At 42.7% G+C, this 9,622-nt stretch overlaps 1 pseudogene; it reads right to left on the bottom strand.

The window, feature by feature from the left end:
• Positions 1–2,037: 2,037 nt before the first annotated feature.
• On the bottom strand, positions 2,038–2,796 carry LOC125395370 (Y-box-binding protein 1 pseudogene; annotated as a pseudogene).
• Between the last annotated feature and the right edge of the window lie 6,826 nt (positions 2,797–9,622).

The following is a 9,622-nucleotide window of genomic DNA, read 5'->3' as shown; positions in this document are numbered from 1 at the left end:
CTGAGTCATATTTCCCTCATATGTTCACTTTCTATGAATATGTTTTATCTTCACTGTTAGCAGTGAACAGCTCAGACTTATGGCCCTGCTTTCCACTTTGAGGATTAGGAGTAGCTTCCCTCAGCTATGAACTGCAAGTGCATCCATCTTTGATCTTGACTGCAAACTCTGGAGTAGCCCTGACCCTGGGACAGTGACTGAGTCATGAGCAGATAATACAAATAATCCTGGATGAAACCATACTCAAAGGAACTAACTGGTCAGATTTCCTGTTACTAAAGCTCTCACAGATTCAGTTGACAGCTTCTCTCCTTCCCAAACATGTCTTCTTCACTCAGGCACCTCTCTTGTTAACCTTGGATAAGGACTTTTGCTTTTGCCACGTCCAATTCAGAACAAGACACAATAATCTGAGTTGAGAGGTGGAAGTGAGAAGGAAATTTCTCACCCTGATCTCTGGAGAATTTGGAGAAGATGGGGAAAGATGTTCACTGAAGTCGCCACATTTAGACAGGAAGACCTTGTGCCTGCAGGCCTGTGACAGATGGTTGAAACACCAGTAGCTCCAGGTGCAATCTAGGCAGCTGCAGGGCAAAAGTTTTTCTACTGACAAAGGTGACTGTCTGGCTTGCCAAACCTCTTGCCTCAGGCCCTGCTTTCTGATTTGACCAATAGCAGACACCTCACCTGTCAGAGAACAGGGAACGGAAATGACCAAATGTCTTTCAAGACCAAATGATAATGCCTGACCACTGTTTGCAGTTCTGGGAAGGGTGACGCTGTTTTCAAAGACAACAGTCAACTGCCTAGAAGGTGGGTACAGAAGTAGAGATGCCGTAATTAACGAGTTGTGCTCCCAACCCCAAGACTCATGAAAGAAAACCTAGTTTGATAATTTCTCATGCACCATTCTGATAAAGAAATTAAAATGCATTCTGTAGACATGAACATAGGTGAAATTGATCACAGATGTGAAAGGCCGGGACACAATTCTTCTAACCAGACTCAGTGAGGAAATGTCTGTGACAGTTTTAGCATGACCTTAATAGCAAGCATTGATGAAGCTCCCCCAGGGAAAGCTGAGACCGTCATTCCCAATGAATTTTCTCATTCCAGATAAAAGCTGCTCAGAAGACCCCGTCTAAGGAAAGAGTGGGGCAAATGAGTTCCTCTCTGGGAATTATTCATAGTTTAACAGAAGATGGCAAGTTGGTAAATGGGAGGGAACTGAAAGCAGCACAAACCAAGAAGTCTTTTCTTACTAAGAAGGAATGAGGAGACCATATTGTGGCCTGTACCTCTGGCAGAAGCCTTCCACCCCATTAGAGGTCAGGGCAGTTCCCTGAAAACCAGGCCAGCATCTCTGGTGGAAAATTCCCATTCTACATAATCCAGGCCTGCACCCTGAACACCATGTAAGATCTTCCCAACTCAGCTGGTGTCTCCCAAACTTAACCCCAACTGCCCATCTCTTTCTTGCTGCCATATCCTGGCCCAGAACTCTGGAAGAAACTTCCTATTCCACCAGAGGCCAGGCTAGCATCCTGAATCCAAGATAAGACTGCCTCACAATGCCCATTCTTGAGAACCTTATTCCAATTGCCGTTCCTCTTCTACTGACCATACCCAGGCCTACTCCTCTGGTGGAAGGATTCCATCCCATCAAAGACCAGGCCAGCATCTTGGAAACCAGGTAATCTACCCCAATTTCCCTACTGATGAGTGCCCAATATACCTGTTCCCCCTCACCTAGTGAACACATCCCGGCCCACACCTCCCCTGAAAGCCCCTCTTTCACCAGAGCCCAGGCAGCATCCTCAATAACACTGCTCCTGACATTGTCCACTCAGGCCCCTCCTAGCACTTATTGTCCCTCTCTCCTTATCAATATTTCTATCTCTGCACCTCTGTAGCAAGCCTTCTTCTCCATCAGACGCCAGGCCAGAATTCTGATACCCAGAAATCAGACCAGAATCCTGAACCTCAGTGTCTTCAGGTTTCTATTGCTCTGAAGAGACACCAAGACCACAGAAACTTTTATGAAGATACACATTGAATGGAGAGGATCACTTGAGTCTTCTCTTCTTGATTTTTCTCATACTGTTCATTACTCTGCTCTCTGGGCTGTCTTTGGTGAGGAGGACCCCTGAGGAACTGTGGTCTGTATTTGCAATACATATCCAGTCTCACTGATACATGTCTCTTGTTTGTACCCTGGTGGCCAGCACCGTCCATCACTTGTCTTTGCTGGTCTTGTTGAGCTTGGCCTCCATGAGCAATTCTGATTGCTCCTTCTTTCCCCCACTCTCGCTATTCCCATAATTTTGCTGGGAATTCCGTGGAGGACCCCTACGACCTGGATAGCATCTCTACTGGTTATGCTCTGATGCATAATTACTGCCTTGAACTGGAACTCCACCAGGGCCGGCAACATTTGCTGCTCTGCACCCCTTTCTCCTTCAACATTATCGAATTCCACAGACTCTCCGTCTCCTACACTGCGAAGGCACTTCTTGGGGTTATTTTTCTTTAGGGCAATCTGGTATATGAATATGTCTTCTTTGGTGTCATTTCTGTTGAAGAAACTGTAACCCTTCTTTATGTTGAACCATTTTACTGTCTCCAAAACCTTCCTGAGATGAACTTCTCGTCCCTGCCAGCCGGCACCGCTGATGTGAGATAGCCTGGGATGTCTCTGCCCGAAGTGATGGTCATAGAGCCAGGCTTGGTGTCTGCATCCCTGAGGATGGCGCCAAGGGCAGGAACTGGCTGCTGGGTCTTGGCCTCACTGTTCATGGCTGCTGTAGTGGTGACTCCGGTCAGCAAGGACTGCTGTGTCTCCTCCCGTGGTGTACTGGTGACTAGGTCAGCAGCCCCGGTGGTGCTCTCAGGGCTCCCAGGGGCCCGCTCTCCACTCCCGGTGTCCATTGACCTCAAGAAAATAATCTTAAAACCAACTTTGTGATGAGGATAAAGGCCCTTAAACAGAGAGGAAAGGCAGCCTTAAATAAATCAAGAAAACACAACCACATATTTGGAGATTACCAGCAAATCCCTTCAAGAATGTCAAGAAATTTAAGAAAAAAAATCAAACAGGAGAAGGAAACTATTTAAGACATGAAAATTGGAATATAAGCAAAAAAGAAAACACTAACTGAGGTAATTCTGAAAATGGGAAATCTGTGTAAACAGATCGAAAATAGAGGTCCAGGAATCCCCAACAGAGTACAAGAAATGAAAGAGATAATCTCAGGTACAAAAATAAGAAAAAAGAAATAGATGGCTACGCCATCCCAGCTTTCTGCCTGGAACCTCTACCCTTCCCCTCTCCCTTTTTCGGGGCTTAAATTTCTCCATCTCAGCCAGGGTGGGCGCCGAGGGCCAGGACAGGCGGTGAGTGCAAAGGGACGGGAGTCCCTTTGTTCTAATAGCTGGCCTGCAGCAACCTAAGACTGCAGGCAGGGAGACTTCTGACCAGCTAGGGGCTCTGATCCTGTACCAGAAGATACAATGGAGGGGTAAGTGTTCCTGACTGCCACACAAGTCCGGTTAGGGAACACACAATATTCCCGCCATCCTTATCTCCCTGGCTACTCCAAAAGGACAGCTTCCCCAAGCTAAACCCTCTCCCCTGCTACGCCATCCCAGCTTTCTGCCTGGAACCTCTACCCTTCCCCTCTCCCTTTTTTGGGGCTTAAATTCCTCCATCTCAGCCAGGGTGGGCACCGCGGGCCGGGACAGGCGGTGAGTGCAAAGGGACGGAGTCCCTTTGTTCTAATAGCCTGCCTGCAGCAAGCTAAGGCTGCAGGCAAAGTGATTCCTGGATAGCAAGGGGCACTAATCCAGTAGAAGAAGACCCAGCAGAGGGAAGAGCCATTGGAGAGCATCTGAAGGAAGAGATGGGCAGGCGCCAAGGCAAGAATTCCTCCAAAAACCTGAAAAACAACATGAAAACACCAGATCCTAGCGATCTTAGGACAGAAGGACTTGAGCACCCTATTACGGAAGAAGTGGAAAACAGTGTCATTATGAAAGCAATAGAGTCTCTTAAACAGGGTATGAATAACTCACTTAAAGAAATAGAAGACAAATATAACAAAAAGATGGAAGAAATGAGTAAAGAAATGGAAAACAAATATAACAAAAAGTTTGAAGAAATGAGTAAATTCGTAATTGATACCCTGGGAAACCAAGAAAAAACAATCAAACAGGTAATGGAATCAGTTCAAGAATTGAAAACTGAAATGGAGGCAGTGAAGAAAACACAAACCGAGGGCTGGCTGGATATGGAAAAGCTAGGTAAACAAACAGAGACTTCAGGAACAAGCATAACCAATAGAATACAAGAGATAGAAGAACGAATCTCAGATTATGAAGACACCATAGAGAAAATAAACGCTCTGACCAAAGAAAACAGCAAATCCAACAAATTCTCATCACAAAACATACAGGAAATATGGGACATATCAAAAAACCAAATCTAAGAATAATAGGAGTAGAAGAAGGAGAAGAATTGTAGATCATAGGTCCAGAAAATATATTCAACAAAATTATAGAAGAAAACTTTCCCATCCTAAAGAGTGATATTCCTATGAAGGTGCAAGAAGCATACAGGACACCGAATAGACTGGATCAGAAAAAAAAACATCCCCTCGCCATATAATAATCAAAACACAAAGCATTCAGATTAAAGAAAGGATATTAAGAGCTGCAAAGGAAAAAGGTCAAGTAACCTATAAAGGTAAACCTATCAGACTTACACAGGACTTCTCTATGGAAACCATGAAAGCAAGAAGGTCCTGGATAGAGGTACTGCAGAAACTAAGGGACCATGGATGCAAGCCCAGACTACTATACCCAGCCAAGCTTTCATTCACTATCAACGGAGAAAACAAAATATTCCAGGATAAAAACAAATTTAAACAATACGTAACTACTAATCCAGCCTTACAGAGAATATTAGAAGGAAAATCACAACCTAAGAAATCCGACATTCCCAACACTGCCTACAATAACTCAGACATCTAGCGACCCTTCACTAGCACAACCCAAAGAAGGAAAACGCATACACTCTACTACCCAAAAAAAAAAAAAAATGACCGGAGTCAACAACCAGTGGTCATTAATATCTCTTAATATCAATGGACTCAATTCACCTATAAAGAGGCACAGACTTAGAGATTGGATATGAAAACAGGATCCAACATTCTGCTGTTTACAAGAAACACACCTCAACCACAAAGACAGACACCTACTCAGAGTAAAGGGTTGGGAAAAGGTTTTCCAAGCAAATGGACCTAAGAAACAAGCGGGTGTGGCCATTCTAATATCTAACAAAATCGACTTCAAACTAAAATCAATCAGAAGAGATGGAGATGGACATTTCATACTCATAACAGGAACAACTCATCAGGAAGAAGTCTCAATCCTGAATATCTATGCCCCTAATATAAAGGCACCCACATATGTAAAAGAAACTCTTCTAGAACTCAAGGCAGTCATCAAACCACACACGCTAACAGTAGGAGACTTCAACACTCCTCTCGCACCAACGGACAGGTCAATCAGACAGAAACCAAACAGAGAATTAAGAGATTTATTGGAGGTATTGAATCAAATGGACTTAACAGACATCTATAGAACACTCCACCCAAATAGGAAAGAATATACCTTCTTCTCTGCAGTTCATGGAACCTTCTCGAAGATTGACCACATACTCGGTAACAAAGCAAACTTCCACAGATACAAAAAAATATTAGTTACCACCTGTGTCTTGTCAGATCACCATGGATTAAAATTAGAATTCAACAACAACGCTACCCCCAGGAAGTCAACAAACTCATGGAAGTTGAACAGTCAACTACTAAATCACCCCTGGGTCAAAGAAGAAATTAAGAAAGAAATAAAAGTCTTCCTTGAATTTAATGAAAACAAAGACACAACATACTCAAACCTATGGGACACTACGAAAGCAGTGCTAGGAGGAAAGTTCATAGCAATAGGTGCCCAAATAAAGAAAACGGAGAAAGCACACATGGGAGACTTAACAGCACACTTGAAAGCTCTAGAAAAAAAAGAAGCTGATTCACCCAGGAGGAGTAGAAGACTGGAAATAATCAAACTGAGGGCTGAAATCAACAAAATAGAAACACAGAAAACTATCCAAAGAATCAATGAATCAAAAAGCTGGTTCTTGGAGAAAATCAACAAGATTGACAAACCCCTATCCAAATTAATCAAACGGCAGAGAGAGAACATGCAAATTAATGGGATCAGAAATGAAAAGGGGGACATAACCACAGACACAGAGGAGATTCAGAGAATCATTAGATCTTACTACGAAAGTTTATATGCCACAAAGTTGGAAAATGTAAAAGAAATGGACATTTTTTTAGATAAGTACCATATACCAAAGTAGAATCAAGAACAGGTGAACAATCTAAATAGACCTGTTAGTCGTGAAGAATTAGAAGCTGTTATCAGAAATCTCCCTACCAAAAAAAGCCCAGGACCAGATGGTTTCAATGCAGAATTCTACCAGAACTTCCAGGAAGAGCTAATACCTATACTCCTTAATGTATTCCACAATATAGAAACGGAAGAGTCATTGCCAAACTCCTTTTATGAAGCTACAGTTACCCTAATACCAAAACCACACAAAGACACAACCAAGAAAGAGAATTGCAGGCCAATCTCACTCATGAACATCGACGCGAAAATTCTCAATAAAATCCTGGCAAACTGAATACAGGAACACATTAGAAAAATTATCCATTATGATCAAGTAGGCTTCATCCCAGAGATGCAGGGCTGGTTCAACATACGCAAATCTATCAATGTAATCCATCATATAAATAAACTGAAAGAAAAAAACCATATGATCATTTCATTGGATGCTGAAAAAGCATTTGACAAAATTCAACACCCATTTATGATAAAGGTGTTGGAGAGACTGGGGATACAACGATCATACCTAAATATAATAAAAGCAATATACAGCAAGCCGACAGCTAACATCAAATTGAATGGAGAGAAACTCAAAGTCTTTCCACTAAAATCAGGAACACAAGGCTGTCCACTCTCTCCATACCTCTTCAATATAGTGCTTGAAGTTCTAGCAATAGCAATAAGACAACATAAGGAGATCAAGGGGATTTGATAGTGTACATAAGCGACCCCAAAAATTCTACCAAAGAACTCTTACAGCTGATAAACACCTTTAGTAACGTGGCAGGATACAAGATCAACTCCAAAAAATCAGTGGCCCTCCTATACACAAAGGATAAAGTAGCAGAGAGGGAAATCAGAGAAACATCACCTTTCACGATAGCCACAAATAGCATAAAATATCTTGGGGTTACTCTAACCAAGGAAGTGAAAGACCTATTTGACAAGAACTTTAAGTCTTTGAAGAAAGAAATTGAGGAGGATACCAGAAAATGGAAAGACCTCCCCTGCTCTTGGATTGGGAGAATCAACATAGTTAAAATGGCAATTCTACCAAAAGCAATCTATAGATTCAATGCAATCCCCATCAAAATACCATCAAACTTCTTCACAGACCTTGTGAGAACAATAATCAAGTTTATATGGCAAAACAAAAAACCCAGGATAGCCAAAACAATCTTATACAATAAAGGAACCTCAGGAGTCATTACCATTCCTGACTTCAAACTCTATTACAGAGCAACAGTATTGAAAGCAGCTTGGTATTGGCATAAGAACAGAGAAATCGACCTTTGGAATCGAATAGAAGACCCGGATATTAACCCACAAACCTATGAGCACCTAATTTTTGACAAGGGATCTAAAGGTATACAATGGAAGAAGGAAAGCATCTTTAACAAATGGTGCTGGCATAACTGGATGTCAACCTGTAGAAGGATGAAAGTAGATCTATACCTATCACCATGCACAAAACTCAGGTCCAAATGGATTAAAGACATCAACATTAATCTGTCCACTTTGAACCTGATAGAAGAGAAAGTGGGAAGTAGTCTACAAGATATAGGCACAGGAGGCCTCTTCCTAAGTAGGACCCCAGTAGCACAGACAATAAGAGAAACAATGAATAAATGGGATCTACTGAAACTGAGAAGATTCTGTAAAGCAAAGGACACTGTCAGTAAGACAAAAAGGCTGCCTTCTGACTGGGAGATGATCTTCACCAACCCCTCATCAGACAAAGGTCTGATCTCCAAAATATACAAAGAACTCAAGAAATTAGATACTAAAACCCTAATTAACACAATTAAAAAATGGGGGTACTGAACTGAACAGAGAATTCACAACAGATGAACTTCGAATGGTCAGAAGACACTTAAGGTCATGCTCAACCTCTTTAGCGATCAGGGAAATGCAAATCAAAACCACTTTGAGATACCATCTTACACCTGTCAGAATAGCTAAACTCAAAAACACCAACGATAGCCTATGCTGGAGAGGATGTGGGGTGAGGGGAACACTCATCCATTGTTGGTGGGAATGCAAACTTGTGCAGCCACTGTGGAAATCAGTGTGGCGGTTTCTCAGGAAACTGGGAGTCAACCTCCCTCAGGACCCAGCAATTCCACCTTGGGAATATACCCTAGAGATTCCCTAACAGACTACAAAAGCATTTGTTCAACTATGTTCATAGCAGCACTATTTGTAATAGCCAGAACCTGGAAACAGCCTAGGTGCCCCTCAATAGAAGAATGGTTAAAAAAGGTGTGGAACATATACACATTAGAGTTTTACTCAGCGGTAAAAAACAATGACATCTTGAATTTTGCATGCAAATGGATGGACATAGAAAACGCTTTACTGAGTGAGGTAAGCCAGACCCAAAAAGAGGAACACTCATAAGTGGATTCTAACTATAATTAAAGGTTTTTGAGCCTATTATTCGTGATCCTAGAGAAGCTATATAAGAAGACGAACCTGATGAAGATTATTTAGCTATCCGCCAGGAGGTAGGAAATAGACTAGAATCCCAGGTAACCTCGGGTGCATGGGGGGGGAGGGTTGTTGGAAGGGGAGAGGGTTAGAGAGAAGGGAGTAGGGGACGAATGGAGAAAGCTCGGTTGACCGGGATGGGGGGGGAGGGAGGAAGGATGAATGTGGGATCAGGGAAGAATATATTTCAACTAAGGGAGTCATTTTAGGGTTTACAGGAGACTTGATTATATATGGGATCCCAGGTCCAAGGAGAGATCCCCAGATTGTTCTCTGGACAGAGGAGATGGTGCCTGAACCGGCCTTGGCCCATAACCATACTGATGAATATTTTACTTATCACCATAGATCCTTCATCTGGCGATGGATGGTAAGACAGACCGAGACCCACATTGGAGCACCGGACTGAGCCCCCCCATGGTCCAAATGAGGAGCAAGAGGACAAAGAAAATGAAAAAGGAAATAAGGACTGCGAGGGATGCTATCACCCACTGATACAAGGGGATGGATCTAATGGGTGTTTACCAAGGCCAGTTGAACTGCAACTGAACTAGGAAGTGATCCAACCAGATTCTCTGAATGTGGCCAGATTCTCTGAATGTGGTAGGCCAGGAGTCTTTCTGAAAAGCCATTGACATTGACACTGGGACTTGTTTCCTCTGCATATACTGGATTTTGGGGATCC

Source organism: Myodes glareolus, chromosome X, assembly GCF_982192425.1.
Source record: "Myodes glareolus chromosome X, mMyoGla1.1, whole genome shotgun sequence".
NCBI classification, from domain to species: Eukaryota; Metazoa; Chordata; class Mammalia; order Rodentia; family Cricetidae; genus Myodes; species Myodes glareolus.
Note: the sequence above shows the minus strand (reverse complement) of the source record. Positions and strands in the feature narration are given on the sequence as shown.